Here is a 16,108-nt window from a genome sequence, read left to right on the forward strand (position 1 = left end):
GTTGAGGATATTAAATTTGAAATAAAGCCTGTACTTATTTACCTGGTGCAGCAAAATCAATTTTTCGGATCACCCACTGAGGATCCGAATTTTCATATTTCAACTTTTCTAAGACTCAGTGGAACTTTGAAGGCAAACCAAGAGGCCGTAAGGCTGCACCTCTTTCCTTTCTCTTTGAGGGATAGAGCTAGTGCTTGGTTTCATTCATTGAAAATTGATTCTATAATTTCATGGGACCAAATGAGGAAGGCTTTCCTTTCCCAATTCTTTCCCCATAGTAAAACTGCTCAATTAAGGAGTCAAATCACACAATTCACTCAAAAAGATGGTGAATCTCTTTACAATGCGTGGGAGCGTTTCAAAGAAATGCTTAGGCTTTTCCCCCATCATGGTTTTGAGAATTGGCTTATTATCCACACTTTTTATAATGGTCTTTTGTTTTCCACAAAAATGAATGTTGATGCAGCTGCAGGTGGAGCTTTGATGAATAAAACTTACACAGGAGCCTATGATTTGATCGAGAACATGGCACACAACCACTATCAGTGGACAAGTGAGAGAGTTATCACTGAAGGTACTCCTCCACCCTCTAAAAAAGAGGCAGGTATGTGCCAGGTTTCTACCCTTGATCATCTATCTGCTAAGGTGGACACACTTCTTCAAAAATTTGATAAATCAACTGTAAGTGTCGTCACACCTGCTCTTGTTTCACCACCTTGTGAATTTTGTGGAATACTTGACCATACTGGTGTCGAATACCAGCTAGGTAGTGTTGCTAAAAGTCCCGAGCAAAAATTTTATACCTTTGGACAACAAACAACACCACCCGTTTATGTAAACAACGAAAGAGTCCCTCAGAAATCCAGCTTGGAAATTTTGCTAGAAAAGCATGCTACGGAGCAATCCAAGCAATTTCAAGAACTTAAAAATCAAACTGGATTTTTGAATGACTCTCTTGTCAAGCTTACATCTAAAGTGGACTCCATTGCTACTCACACTAGAATGCTAGAAACTCAAATCTCTCAAGTAGCCCAAAAAGTAGCTACTTCCTCTCAAACCCCCAATGTCTTTCAAAGTCAAACTGAAGTCGACCCCAAAGGACTTATAAATGCTATTCAACTTAGGGACGGTAAGCAGTTAGAGGACCCCATTATGAAAACTAAGACAATTGAGGGTGAGATAGAGAGTGAAAAGCAACAAGGTGAGAAAGTCATAGGAGAGAGTGATAAGCCAATCGTTTCACCACCTTATAAACTCAAAATCCATGTCCCACAAAGGCTTGCTAAGCCTAACCTCATAGTGATTGAGAGTTTTTCCACCCCTTGTGTGATTGAGAGCGAAACCGTTAAGAAAGCTATGTGTGATTTGGGAAAGAATCTTAGGTTGATGCCACTATCCCTTTGGGAAAGATTGGATATTGGGTAGAGAAACCTTCTAATCGTCAAGCTAATGACTCTAAAAGAGCGCTTTGTGGGAGGCAACCCACGAGTTTTATTGCTTTTATTTTGTTTGTTTTGTGTTGTTTTATTTTGTTTTGTAGGTATTTGTCCAAATATGATGCGAAAAAGTGAAGAAAAAAAATAAAAATTTGAAGCCATTGACCAGAAACCCACCCACAAAAAAACCAAAAAAAATTAAAAAAATTTCCCTCTTTTTCCAGAGAGTTGGCACGGCCGTGCCAACCCATCAGCAAAAAAAAAAAAAAAAAAAAAAAATTTATTTCATTTTATTTTTTCTTCCCGTATCCAAATCAAATAACATCTATAATCTTTCTTCCATAATTCTCTCCAAACTTCACCAACATTCATCCACCCACAACCAAACCAAGCTAAGGTCAATGACATCAAAAAGGAAAGGTGAGGATATTGAAGCCTCCGGAAGAGGTGCAAGCAAGAAGCAATCAACAGCCCGCAATCATGGGATCCAATTCAAGGATTTCGAGCAAAGAAATAGGTATAATTCTCTAATCTCTAGAACTATCTCTCCTTGCAGGTACCCTGATATTAATGCTTTGGATAGACTAGAAATAGATGAACATGTGATTAGGCTGTTGAATAAATTCACAACCCTGTGCTTAGGTACCTTGACACGGTTATTGCTTGCACCATATGGGGTAGAAAAAAGGTAGAAATGATGAGGACTATTGAGTTGTTTATGTTGTAGGCTATACTTTATAACCACCATGTTAACATTTGCTATTTTTTGATTTATTATCTTGTTTCAATTGCTAGAAAGAAACCGGATATAAAGGTGATATAGTGGTAGGTGGAATCATCACTTTCATTTGTTAGAAAATTTGAGGTAAATGTGAACAAAGGGATAAATAGGATTGAGGGAAACTACTATCTATACTTAGAAACCCTCACTGCCGTGTTTTTTTTAGAATCCATGGCCCTTCTCACAATTCCCAATATGAGTGGCGAGTCAATAATGCTAATTTCTTGATTATTCTACCTAATTCAGATATTACTAATCCGAAGGTGGTAGAAAACTTTTATGTTGGCACTAACCCACAGGTACACAATGATGGTGATGATGGTGGTCATGAAGAGGAGGTAGGTGCAAACTTGCACCATTAACAAGTAGCCGGTGGAAACTATAATGATGAACAGTGGGCATGGATGCAAACCGAAGTTCAAAGAACATGCACCGAGCAATAAAGACAAGGTGTTGAAATGATCGGGCTAAGAAACGATGTCCTAAGGGGCACTCAAATAAATGAATAAAACAATCAAATGTTCCGATACATGATGCAACACCTTCACCTCCAAGGTCTACCTTATGGACTTCAATAAAATTGTGAGCTCTCCTCTTCCTCTACTCTTCTCTACTTCTCTTCTTTCTTCATCATCTTCTTCTTTTTCTTCTTCTTCTTTTAAATCATTGAGGACAATGCTTCTCCTAAGTGTGGGGGGAGCCTAATAAAGTGTCTTTAGTCGTAGTGTTTCCAAACTCCCTTGAACTTTATTCTTTTGTTCTGTTTTATTGTGAAAGGCATGGTTAAGTAGCTTGTTTTTATTGAAAAATATCATGACATAAATTTTTTATTGTTTCCTCTTAATTGGTTATTTCTTGTACATGAAAGTGAACTCTTGTATTTTAAGTTTTCTTGATTTACCCACATCTTGCTTCAAAGTGAATACAATTCTCCACTGAGTAAAACACAAGTTGCTTCCCTTGAGTAAGTGTATGAATAGGTATTTTAAGGAAATATGTTTTAATTTTAGTGGTACGTTGACCTTTAAAAACTGTCAAAGTAAAAGTAGTATAAGTTAGTATAAAGGAGTTTATAAAAACCCAAATAGCCAAAATAATTTCAAGGTTGCATTATTGAATCTAGATTGGGGAAGGAGGTAGGCCCTCCGACTTCCTACGTGAAGGTAATGTTATCTTGAAAAACTTTAAAAAGCATCATTGAATCTAGATTGGGGAAGGGGGTAGGCCCTCCGACTTCCTACGTGAAGATGATGTTTTAAGGGGCACCACTGAATCTAGATTGGGGAAGGAGGTAGGCCCTCCGACCTCCTACGTGAAGGTTTTGTTTCTTAAATAAAGTATGTTGAAATTCCAAAAATGTGCAAATGGCAAAGATCAAAAAGATTGCAAATACTCCCATCTCTCTTATATGAAATGAAGAAAGAGTTTTTCTTGGTTGGTTTAGTACTAGGATTAGAACATGTTTCCTCATAATATCTATCTTATACAGGAGCAAGAAAAGGGTTGGACTACACACACACACTCACTTGAAACTTGATTGTTGGGTTGAATAAGGTTTACAAGAAATGCTTGAGTTTGTGATTAGTGTACGCTTGAAATTTAAGCCCTTGAGGAGAAATGTGTTTTAATTAAATTGTCATATGATAATGTTGTCTTGTGCTACCATGTTTATGCCTTTTGCTTGAGGACAAGCACAGATTCAAGTGTGAGGGAGTTTGATGAGTCATTATTATATCTATTTTATCCATAATATTTAGTATTGTTTTATTTAGATTTTAGTTATATTTATATTTATAATATTTCCTTTTTGAATTATATTACTACAATTGCATATTTTATATTTCAGGAATGAATATTGGATGAATTGAGTCTTGGAGCAAAAGAAAGAGGATTGGAGCTGATTCGGTGTAGAAATACGAAGATTCGATGACAAAATATGTCTCACCCAAAGTCAGAACCTTGGCACGGCCCGTGCTAGGCTTGGCACGGCTGTGCCACCTTCCAATGCCTCTTTTGCTGCTTTTGCTTAGATTTTAAGCTACTCTATTTTTAGCCCGAATGTAATAGCTTAGATTTTAAGTCGAACAAATGCTATAAATAGAGTAGCCATCCATCACAAATAATCATCTTTTCTTGGAATACAATATGTGACAATTGTGTTTCTAATAAAAGTTCATTTTACTTTCTTGTTATTTATCTTTATGCTTTCTCTCTTCTTCTCCTTGTCTACGATGAACGTCAGTGAGTAGACTTCTCTTGTCTTGGGATTGTTGGATAAGTCTAATGACATAATCCTAATCAAACCAAGCTTTAAACCTTAATCTTATGTAACCCTAATTCCTTATCTAAATTCACCGCTTTAACATGGATCAACCATTATCAAACTGTGGAAACGAAAGTGGAGGGTTTGATAATTGTTTATCCATCATATCAAATATCAATTCATAAAACGAAAGTGGAGCTTTGATATTCGAACAAGTGAATTTAGACAAAGATTGTAAAGGCAGCGAAATAGTCTTTACAATCTTTGAGACATATAGTTTCGATCTTCAAGGGAACTAATAATGATCAAGTCAGCGAAATAGGCTTGGTTGTTAGAGGAACCAAAATCTAATAGTAATCAAGTCAGCGAAATAGGCTTGGTTGCTAGAGGAACAAAAGAGAAACTGTCTTGAGAAATTAGGTCTAACATAAGGTTATAAGTTTAATAGTTTGGTTTGTGAAGGAATTGTCATTAGGATGAACCAATAATTCCAAGACTTTTATCTTTTCTTTTATTATTTACTTTTAATTAAAAAACCCAAACTTTTCTATCTTATAAACCTTTAGTCTAATCATTATCTAAAGTTGATTGATTTCATAACTCCCTGTCGGAACGATACTCTTTTATACTACTTCGGTAAGACCGTGCACTTGCGGTTTTATCTCATCAGCGTCCCAAACCGCACCTTCCGTGTCTCATAACACTGCATGACCCTGAATATCCTTTCAATCTCCTTCAGCCATTTCTGAGCACCATCAGGATCATACATACCCTTGAATGTTGGTGGATGATTCCTCAAGAAAGTTTCCAGCATCCTGGTTCCATCATTACCAGTCTCCACCTTAGGTTGCTGTTGAACAGCTTGAGCTACAGCCTCAAGCGCAGCAATAAGGACAGCATCACTACTTGCAGTCATCTCGAAATTCTACACGGCAAACAACAACTCAGAACAACAACAAAAGCAACATTAAAGTTGACACTCTATCCTAGGTGGCTCAACACGACTCTACTACTTTGCCGGACGGACCAACCTGCTCTGATACCAAATTGTAACACCCCGTTACCCAATAGCAATTAAATAACAAATATTCATCAGAGTAATTCCACAACGGGCATGCTACACGTCATTTCAAAATTTCTTAAATAGAAAATAAAACTATTTAGTCAAAACAACCTGATATATATATGAAAACATAGCAGCGGAATAGTTTTCAAATCCATAACCTCATGAACATCCAACAACAGTCTATGGCATTAAAGGCCTTAGCATAAGTCAACATCATTGTTCAAAAGACAATAAAAGGCTCCACATCACAATTCCAAAATTTGATACATGGAAAGGAAAAACAACAATAATATAAATAATAATTCCCATCCCACGTATCAGAGCCCTAGACACGACATTGAGCCACCACCAACTACTCAGGATCACCTGCAAGTTACCCATAGGAAGGGCAACATTTTCAAGCAGAAGGGGTGAGATTCACAACAATAAATATAGATATTAAATCTTCAATTGAATCTAACACCCTATAACATCAAATACATCATCTTGCAAATATACATAATTAATTCACAAGCAACAACAACATCATCATAATCCACTTAACAAGTATGTATACAATGTACATATTCACCAACAACATCATCATCATCAAGTAACAACCACAATCAACAACTAAGACTCATGCAAATGACATGACAACACTGCTAAGACAACACCTTAGACTTCTCAATGGATGCAAATATGCATGTGGTACCAAACAGGACCGAAGTCCTCACCGCTTTTGAATGGTTAAAGCATTCATCAGGACCGAAGCCCTCACCGCTGTTGAGCAACTAGTACTCCAGGACATGAGTCCTCTCCGCTGTTTTATGCATATGCAATGGACCTACTTGTGTATATCTACATACAACTGACCATGCAATGCAAACTCCATGTGACACCACTTAAACAACATGTGTGATTCAATAAATAACATACATTTCAGTCATCATCAGTAATCATCAATCCAGCAATCCAATCCTCCCAAATAATGCAAAATTACATATAACCATGCTCAAAAACTACAACATCAAACACTACCATCCATACAAACAAACAGCAATCAGGAACTGTGCAACTCGCCTCGCGAGCACATCTACTCGCTATGGCGAGTTCACAAAACTACTTGCTCGCCATGGCGAGTTCAAGGCGAACTCGAGGCGAGTGAAAAATAGGTGCTCTCGGGAAAAATGACATTTTCTCACTCAAACTTCTATACTAAGCTCCCTAATCATCTTTTTAACCTGAAAATTGTTCCAGTCTTCATTAATATCATCTAGGTATCTTAAACCATCCCCAAAACATCTTATAACAACTTTTCAAAAATCAAGTTTTAATCTGGGCTACTCGCCATGGCGAGTTGGTCTGCTCGCGAGGCGAGTGTTGATGTTGTTCACTCGCGAGGCGAGACATGAATGCTCGCGAGGCGAGCGATGAACATCAGTACGGGCAGAAAACTGGTTTTTCCCCAAAATCCCATTTTTCTTCCAATCACTCCCCAAATCAGTTTACAGACATAAATTAACTTTCTGTATGTACTTAGAACCTATTTCTAACATCAAATTCACACTCACAACTCCAAAATCCACAATTCAACATAAAACCCAAAATCCCCAACTTTCACCAAACTCTGTTAAACTCAAAATCAGAATCTAAAATCTACACTATTGAAGTAAACCTCACCCTTACCTTAATTCAGAATGAAAAATGCACAGCAAAAAGGGTTCCTCTGGTTCTAAGTTGCTCTTCTCTCCTTCTTCTCCCAAAAGTTGGTTTTACGTGAAACTGGTTTTCTGACACCCACCCTTTTCTTAACTTCCCATTAATTGTAACTCCCTACTATTTCATTTAACTCCCCATAATTTCTATTAACTTCTATTAACTCCCCAAACACCAAAATAATTATTATTTCATACTTATTCTAATTATTATTAAATAAACCATATAATAAAATAATACACCACATAAATCACCCAAAAATCACACATATATATAAATCAATATATATATATATATATATATATATATATATATATATACTCCACATAAATCACCAAACATCATATATAAATATATATATACTCCACATAATTCAAATTAATTAAATATAAGAACTAGGGCGTTACACTAGAAGAACAAGATCTCATTTCAGACAAGAAGAATCTATGATAGGATTGCTGTCAATAATTGAACCAAAGACAATTGATGAAGCTCTCTCAGATGATGGATGGATATTAGCTATGCAAGAAGAGCTAAATCAGTTTCAATGGGACGATGTGTGGGATCTGATACCCAATCCTAATCAGAAGAACATTATTGAAACAAAATGGGTATTTAGAAACAAGCTGAATGAACAAGGGGAAGTAACTAGAAACAAAGCCAGACCTGTTGAACAAGGTTACAGTCAACAAGAAGGCATTGATTACACTGAAACATTTGCTCCAGTTGCAAGATTGGAAGCAATCAGGTTACTTCTATCCTATGCAGTTAATCATGGCATAATATTATATCAAATGGATGTCAAGAGTGCATTTCTTAATGGTGTCATTGAAGAAGTGTATGTCAAACAACCTCCTGGGTTTGAGGATCTTAAGCATCCTGACCATGTTTACAATCTTAAGAAATCACTATATGGCTTGAAACAAGCTCCCAAAGCTTGGTACGATAGACTAAGTAATTTCTTAATCAAAAATGATTTTAAGAGAGGCCAAGTTGACACAATACTCTTCAGAAGGACTCTTAAGAAAGACATTCTGATTGTGCAGATATATGTTAATGAAAGAAAATCAACCAGTGGAAATTGTCAATTCCTGGGAGAGAATCTGATATCCTGGGCAAGCAAAAGACAAGCAACAATTGCTATGTCTACAGTAGAAGCAGAATACATTTCAGCTGCAAGTTGTTGTACACAACTACTTTGGATGAAACATCAGTTGGAAGACTATCAGATTAATGCTAACAGTATTCCCATTTTTTGTGATAATACTGCTGCTATTTGTTTGTCAAAGAATCCAATTCTACATTCAAGAGCCAAGCATATTGAAATCTGTAACACCCCGTTACCCAAAAGCAATTAAATAACAAATATTCATCAGAGTAATTCCACAAACGGGCATGCTACACGTCATCTCAAAATTTCTTAAATAGAAAATAAAACTATTTAGTAAAAACAACCTGATATATATATGAAAACATAGCAGCGGAATAGTTTTCAAATCCATAACCTCATGAACATCCAACAACAGTCTATGGCATTAAAGGCCTTAGCATAAGTCAACAACAATGTTCAAAAGACAATAAAAGGCTCCACATCACAATTCCAAAATCCACAATTAGACATAAAACCCAAAATCTCCAATTTTCACCAAAACCTGTTAAACTCAAAATCAGAATCTAAAATCTACACTATTGAAGTAAACCTCACCCTTACCTTAATTCAGAATGAAAAATGCACAGCAAAAAGGGTTCCTCTGGTTCTAAGTTGCTCTTCTCTCCTTCTTCTCCCAAAAGTTGGTTTTACGTGAAACTAGTTTTCTGACACCCATCCTTTTCTTAACTTCCCATTAATTGTAACTCCCTACTATTTTCATTTAACTCCCCATAATTTCTATTAACTTCTATTAACTCCCCAAACACCAAAATAATTATTATTTCATACTTATTCTAATTATTACTAAATAAACCATATAATAAAATAATACACCACATAAATCACCCAAAAATCACACATATATATATATATATATATATATATACTCCACATAAATCAAATTAATTAGATATAACAACTAGGGTGTTACAACTCTCCCCAAATTACAGAATTTCGTCCTCGAAATCTTACCTCAAGCAAACAACTCCGGGTACGACTCCCGCATCTTACTCTCCAGCTCCCAAGTCAAACTTTCACCAGTCGCTCCACCCCAAACGACTCTCACTAGAGGTATCTCTTTACCTCTCAAAGACTTCACCTTTCTGTCATCAATCCTCAATGGCATAGTCTCAACTGTCAGGTTGTCTCTAACCTGTACATCATCCCTTGGAATCACATGTGAAGGATCCGCTACATACTTCTGAAGTTGAGAAACATGAAACACATCGTGCAAGTTCGAAAGATGTGGTGGCAAACCAACTCTATAAGCCACTGTTCCAATTCTCTCTGAAATCTGATACGAACCGATGAACTTAGGAGTCAACTTTCTCGACTTCAAAGCACGTCCAACAACCGTCAAAGGAGTGACCCTCAGAAAAACATGATCACCCTCCTGAAACTCAAGATCCTTTCTTCGCTTGTCATGGTAACTCTTCTGTCGACTCTGCGAAGCTCTCATCTTTTCCCTTATCAACCTGACTTTCTTAGTAGTCTCATGAACAAAATCCGGTCCCAACACAACACTCTCACCCGACTCAAACCAGCATAAAGGAGTCATACACCTCCGACCATACAAGGCTTCGAACGGTGCCATACCAATACTCGACTGGTAACTGTTGTTATAAGTGAACTCAATCAAAGGCAAGTGACTATCCCAAGCTCCACCTTGCTCAAGCACACACACCCTCAACAAATCTTCTAATGATTGAATCGTCCTCTCCGACTGACCATCTGTTTGAGGATGATAAGTCGAACTCAACCTCAATTTCGAACCCAAGGCATCCTGTAAACTCTTCCAGAACCTAGAAGTGAACCTCGGATCTCTATCCGACACAATACTCGACGGAACACCATGAAGCTTCACCACACTGTGAATGTAAATCTCTGGCAACTGCGCTACCGGGTAACTAATATTGATAGGAATAAAGTGTGCCGACTTCGTCAACCGATCGACAACAACCCAAATAGCGTCATGCCCTCTCGGAGTGTTCGGTAAACTCGTCACAAAATCCATAGAGATACTATCCCACTTCCACTCCGGTACATCAAACGGTGTCAACAACCCTGCAGGCTTCTGATGCTTAACCTTGGACTTCTGACAAATCAAACAGGCATAAACAAACTGAGCAACATCTCTTTTCAAACCGGACCACCAAAACAGTTTCTTCAAATCATGGTACATCTTTGTAGCCCCCGGGTGAATACTCAACCTACTCTTATGACTCTCCTCAAGAATCAACTTCTTCAACTCATCATTGTCAGGAATACATACTCTTCCTCTGAACCTCAGAACACCCTGATCATCAACCTTAAAATCACTGTCCTCAGCGTCACTACCAGTATTCATCAAATCAACCAATTTCACATCCGCTTTCTGAGCTTCTCGGATACTGTTCAAGAAGTTACTATCAATCTTTAGCATTCCCAATTATATACTCTGAGATGACAATTCACAAACAAGACTCATGTCTCTAAACTGCTCTAACAATTCAAATTCTTTCATCATCAAAGCAGACATATGCAATGTTTTCCTACTCAAAGCATCAGCTACTACATTGGCCTTACCGGGATGGTAATTCAAGCCAAAATCATAATCCTTCAGTAACTCTAACCACCTCCTCTGCCTCATGTTCAGTTCCTTCTGGTCAAATAAACACTTCAAACTTTTATGATCACTGAACACCTCAAATCTGGAACCGTACAAATAATGCCTCCAAATTTTCAAAACAAAAACCACCGCAGCCAATTCTAGATCATGTGTAGGATAATTCTTCTCATGAACCCGTAATTGCCTAGAAGCATATGCTACCACCTTACCATCTTGCATCAGAACACCACCTAAGCCCAGTTTAGATGCATCACAGTATACAACAAACGGTTCTTCTGGTTTAGGAAAAATCAAAACAGGAGCAGTTGTCAACCTTCGCTTCAACTCATTGAAACTACTCTCACACTGAGCATCCCACACAAAAGATTTACCCTTACAGGTCAACTGAGTCAACGGAAGTGCTAACTTCGAAAATCCTTCTATGAACCTGCGGTAATAAGCAGCCAAACCCAGAAATTTTCTGATCTCAGTCACCGACTTCGGAGTCTCCCATTGCGATACTGCATCAACTTTCGAAGGATCCACTGCAATACCACTACCAGAAATAATGTGACCCAAAAAACTCACTTCACTTAACCAGAACTCACATTTCGACAACTTTGCATACAACCTCTTTTCCTTCAACACTTGCAATACTATTCTCAGATGCTCTGCATGCTCCTCTTCATTCTTGGAATAAATTAAGATATCATCAATAAACACCACAACAAACTTATCCAGAAAAGCATGGAAAATTCGGTTCATGTACTCCATAAACACACCAGGCGCGTTAGTAACACCGAAAGGCATCACTTTGTACTCGTAATGACCATAACGTGTCCTAAAGGCCGTCTTCTGCATATCCTCATCCTTCACCTTAATCTGATGATAACCAGACCTCAAATCAATCTTACTAAAAATCTTGGCACCAACCAACTGATCCATCAAGTCGTCAATTCTAGGAAGCGGATACCTGTTGTTTATCGTGACTTTGTTCAACTGACGGTAATCTATGCACAGTCTCATACTACCATCATTCTTCTTAACCAATAACACCGGTGCTCCCCAAGGTGAAACACTGGGTCTCACAAATTTCTTATCTAACAGGTCCTCCAACTGTTTCTTCAATTCAGCTAACTCAGAAGCTGACATACGGTACGGTGCCATCGACACCGGCTTCGTTCTTGGAACAAGGTCAATTGAAAATTCAACCTCCCTCTCTGGTGGCATATCAGGAATCTCATCAGGAAATACTTCTGGAAATTCATTCACTACAGGTAACCCTCAATCACAGCTTGATTTTCTAACGACAAACGTGCCATTAGAGAATACATCAGAATTCCATCACGTTCAAACTGTTTCATCTGTTTTGTAGACAGAAGCTCAACCTCATCTTCTTCCTCAGCAGAAGAAAAATGCATCGTCTTACTATAGCAGTTGATATGAACTCGATTATATTCTAACCAATTCATTCCAAAAATAACATCCATACCCGACAACGGCAGACAAACTAAATCAACCACAAAATCTCTACCAAACATAGATATAGGACACCCCAGACAAACAAGAGAAGTGGTTACTGAACCCTTAGCTGGAGTTTCAACAACCATTTCCCCCTTCATATCAGATACATCCAAACCCAACTTATAGGCACATTCAATAGCAATAAAACAATGAGTAGCACCAGTATCAATAATAGCAATTAAAGGAGTACTATTAAAGAAACAAGTACCTCTGATAAGTCGGTCCTCATTGGTAGTCTGCGTACCAGTCAATGCAAACACCTTCCCACTAGTTCTAGCCTTCTTCGGCTCAGGACACTTTGAACTAATATGACCCTCTCCATTGCAGTTGTAGCAGACAATGTCCCCACGCTTGCATTCAGCTAGACTGTGACCCTTCTGACCACACCTGAAGCACTTCCTATCATCTTTACCACAAACATTACTCTTGTGGCCTTTCTCACCACACTTGTAACAAACAATTTCAGCAGGAGCATCTCTCCTCTTGGGCCTCCTATCATCACCCATCTTCTGCTTTCCTTTGTCAGCAGGAGCACTGTAAGGCTTAGGACGATTCTGTTGTCCCTTACCCCTCCTCTCACTCATTATCTTGTAATGAGCTTTGGTGTCTTCCTCATAAATTCTGCACCTATTAACCAACACAGAAAAGACTATGATCTGCTGATACCCAATAGCTCTTTTGATGTCAGCCCTCAAACCATTTTCAAATTTGATGCACTTGGAGAACTCAGCTGTCTCCACACTGTAATGAGGGTAAAACTTAGCAAGCTCCACAAACCTAGCAGCATACTCTGTGACAGACATTGATGAGTCATTTATTGACTATTTTAATATGCTTTTTAGTTTAGTTTTATTTAGATTTTATATTAGTATTATTTCCATTTTAGGATAGTTTACTTTAAATTGCATTTTATTATATTTCAGGAATGAATATTGGATGGATTGAGTCTTGGAGCAAAAGAAAGGGACTTGGAGCCGATTGGACACAAAAATATGAAGATTGAGAGACAAAATATGTCTCCCACAAGTCAGAAGCTTGGCACGGCCCGTGCTAGCCTTGGCACGGCCGTGCCACCCTCCAGAGTGTCTTTTGCTGCTTTTGCTTAGATTTTAAGCTACTCTATTTTTAGCCCAAATGTAATAGCTTAGATTTTAAGTCGATCAAATGCTATAAATAGAGTAGCCATCCATCACAAATATTCATCTTTACTTGGAATTCAATAAGTGACAATTGCTTTTCTAATTAAAGTTCTTTTCTTTTCCTTTATTTTCTTGTCATTACTTTTACGTTTTCTCTCTTCTCTCCCATGTCTACGATGAACATGAGTGAGTAGACTTCTCCTTGTCTTGGGATTGTTGGATAAGTCTAAATGACATAATCCTAATCAAACCAAGCTCTAAGCCTTAATCTTATGTAACCCTAATTTCTTATCTGAATTCACCGTCTTAACATGGATCAACCATTATCAAACTGTGGAAACGAAAGTGGAGGGTTTGATAATTGTTTATCCATTATTCCAAATATCAATTCATAAAACGAAAGTGGAGCTTTGATATTCGAACAAGTGAATTCAGACAAGGATTGCAAAGTCAGCGAAATAGGCTTTGCAATCTTTGAGACATATAGTTTCGATCTTCAAGGGAACTAATAACAATCAAGTCAGCGAAATAGGCTTGGTTGTTAGAGGAACCAAAATCTAATAGTAATCAAGTCAGCGAAATAGGCTTGGTTGCTAGAGGAACATAAGATAAACTGTCTTCAGAAATTAGGTCTAACATAACATTATAAGCTTATAGTTTTGGTTTGAGAAGGACTTGTCATTTAGAGGAAACCAACGATCCCAAGGCTCTTTTTATTATTATTATCTTTCAAACGCTTGAAAACCCCCAACTTACAATTCTCTTCTCTCTTCTAATCATCTCTAAAAAGTTAATTGAATTGAACTACTCCCTGTCGGAACGATACTCTTTTATACTACTAATTTGATTAACTCTTTCTTTGTGATTAGAACTCTCTTCTACTTCTTTCTTTTGTATTACCACTAACTTCTTGGGTTCTCGATTTCTTATGCGAAGAAGTAAAAGTCTCGGAGAATTTATTCCTGAGATCGAAAGGTTTTTGCATAAGAAAAAGAGAGAGGCACAAAATAATACTCCTATGGCTGAACGCAATCTCAAAGAGTATGCTACTCCTTCAACGGAAGAGCCACAAGCTATTATCGTGTACCCAACGGTTGCGGGTAATAACTTCGAAATCAAGCCTGCACTACTCAATTTGGTGCAGCAAAATCAGTTTTCTGGATCACCCACTGAGGATCCAAATCTCCATATTTCTTCCTTCCTAAGACTCAGTGGCACCATAAAAGAGAACCAAGAAGCCGTAAGACTTCATCTCTTTCCCTTTTCCTTAAGGGATAGAGCTAGCGCTTGGTTCCATTCCCTAGAAGTCGGTTCCATTACTTCATGGGACGAGATGAGGCGAGCATTCCTCGCCCGATTTTTCCCCCCATCTAAAACCGCTAAGCTTAGAGACCAAATCACGCGTTTCAATCAAAAAGATGGGGAATCTCTCTATGAGGCGTGGGAGCGTTTCAAGGAAATGCTTAGACTTTGTCCCCACCATGGCCTAGAGAAGTGGCTTATAGTCCACACGTTTTATAATGGCTTGTCTTATACCACTAAGATGTCTGTTGATGTAGCTGCAGGTGGAGCTCTAATGAACAAAAACTATACAGAGGCTTATGCTTTGACTAGGGAAAGTAGTGCAATCGTCAAGAAGCAACCCCAAAAGCTTAGAGATCCAGGTAGTTTTGCCATCCCTTGTGTGATAGGGAAAGAGACCTTTGACAAAGCCTTGTGTGATTTAGGAGCCAGTGTTAGTTTGTTGCCTCTATCCCTCTTTAAAAAGATGGGAATAGGAGAGTTGAAACCCACCGAGATGATATTAAAGTTAGCCGACCGTTCTGTTATCCCAATAGCTGGATATGTTGAAGACATCCCCGTTCGGATAGAAGGGATATACATCCCAACTGACTTTGTGGTTGTTGACATCGAGGAAGACCATGATTGCCCTATGATCCTAGGAAGACCCTTCCTCGCTACTGCGGGTGCTATAGTTGACGTTCAGAATGGTAGGATAGTTTTTCAAGTGAGTGAAGACATGGTAGGATTTGAGTTTGAAAACATTAAGGAAGGTCTCGCCCCTTTATTATTGCAATATGGTCAAAGAACATAGTGTGAAAGAACGCTTTTTAGCGTCATCTACACAATACAACATCTTTGATCCTTTCTAATGGACACTTTCTTTTAACGTCAAGCTAATGACTATAAAGAAGCGCTTTGTGGGAGGCAACCCACGCATTTAACTGCTTTTGTTTTGTTTTTGTTATTTTTTTTTTTAGGTCATTGTCCGAAAAGAATTCAAGAAAACAGAAAATTTTGAAGCCTCGCCCTCCAGAACCTTGGCACGGCCCGTGCTCACACTAGCACGACCGTGCCAGACCTTGACACACCAAAACCAGCCCATATTCCAGAATGTTGGCACGGCCCGTGCTAAGCTTGGCACGGCCGTGCCCGATCTCAGGTAGGTATAACCTTACCTTTT

The 16,108-nt window shown here is 38.2% G+C and overlaps 2 non-coding genes across 2 annotated transcripts; both read right to left on the bottom strand.

Annotated features, from left to right (window-relative positions):
* Positions 1 to 288: 288 nt before the first annotated feature.
* LOC120577791 (small nucleolar RNA R71) lies at positions 289 to 395 on the bottom strand. Its single transcript, XR_005643773.1, has one exon. It is a non-coding gene; the product is annotated as a small nucleolar RNA R71 (small nucleolar RNA).
* Positions 396 to 15,025: 14,630 nt separating this feature from the next.
* On the bottom strand, positions 15,026 to 15,132 carry LOC120577811 (small nucleolar RNA R71). Its single transcript, XR_005643791.1, has one exon. It is a non-coding gene; the product is annotated as a small nucleolar RNA R71 (small nucleolar RNA).
* Between the last annotated feature and the right edge of the window lie 976 nt (positions 15,133 to 16,108).

Source organism: Medicago truncatula, chromosome 8 (genome assembly GCF_003473485.1).
Source record: "Medicago truncatula cultivar Jemalong A17 chromosome 8, MtrunA17r5.0-ANR, whole genome shotgun sequence".
NCBI lineage: Eukaryota > Viridiplantae > Streptophyta > Magnoliopsida > Fabales > Fabaceae > Medicago > Medicago truncatula.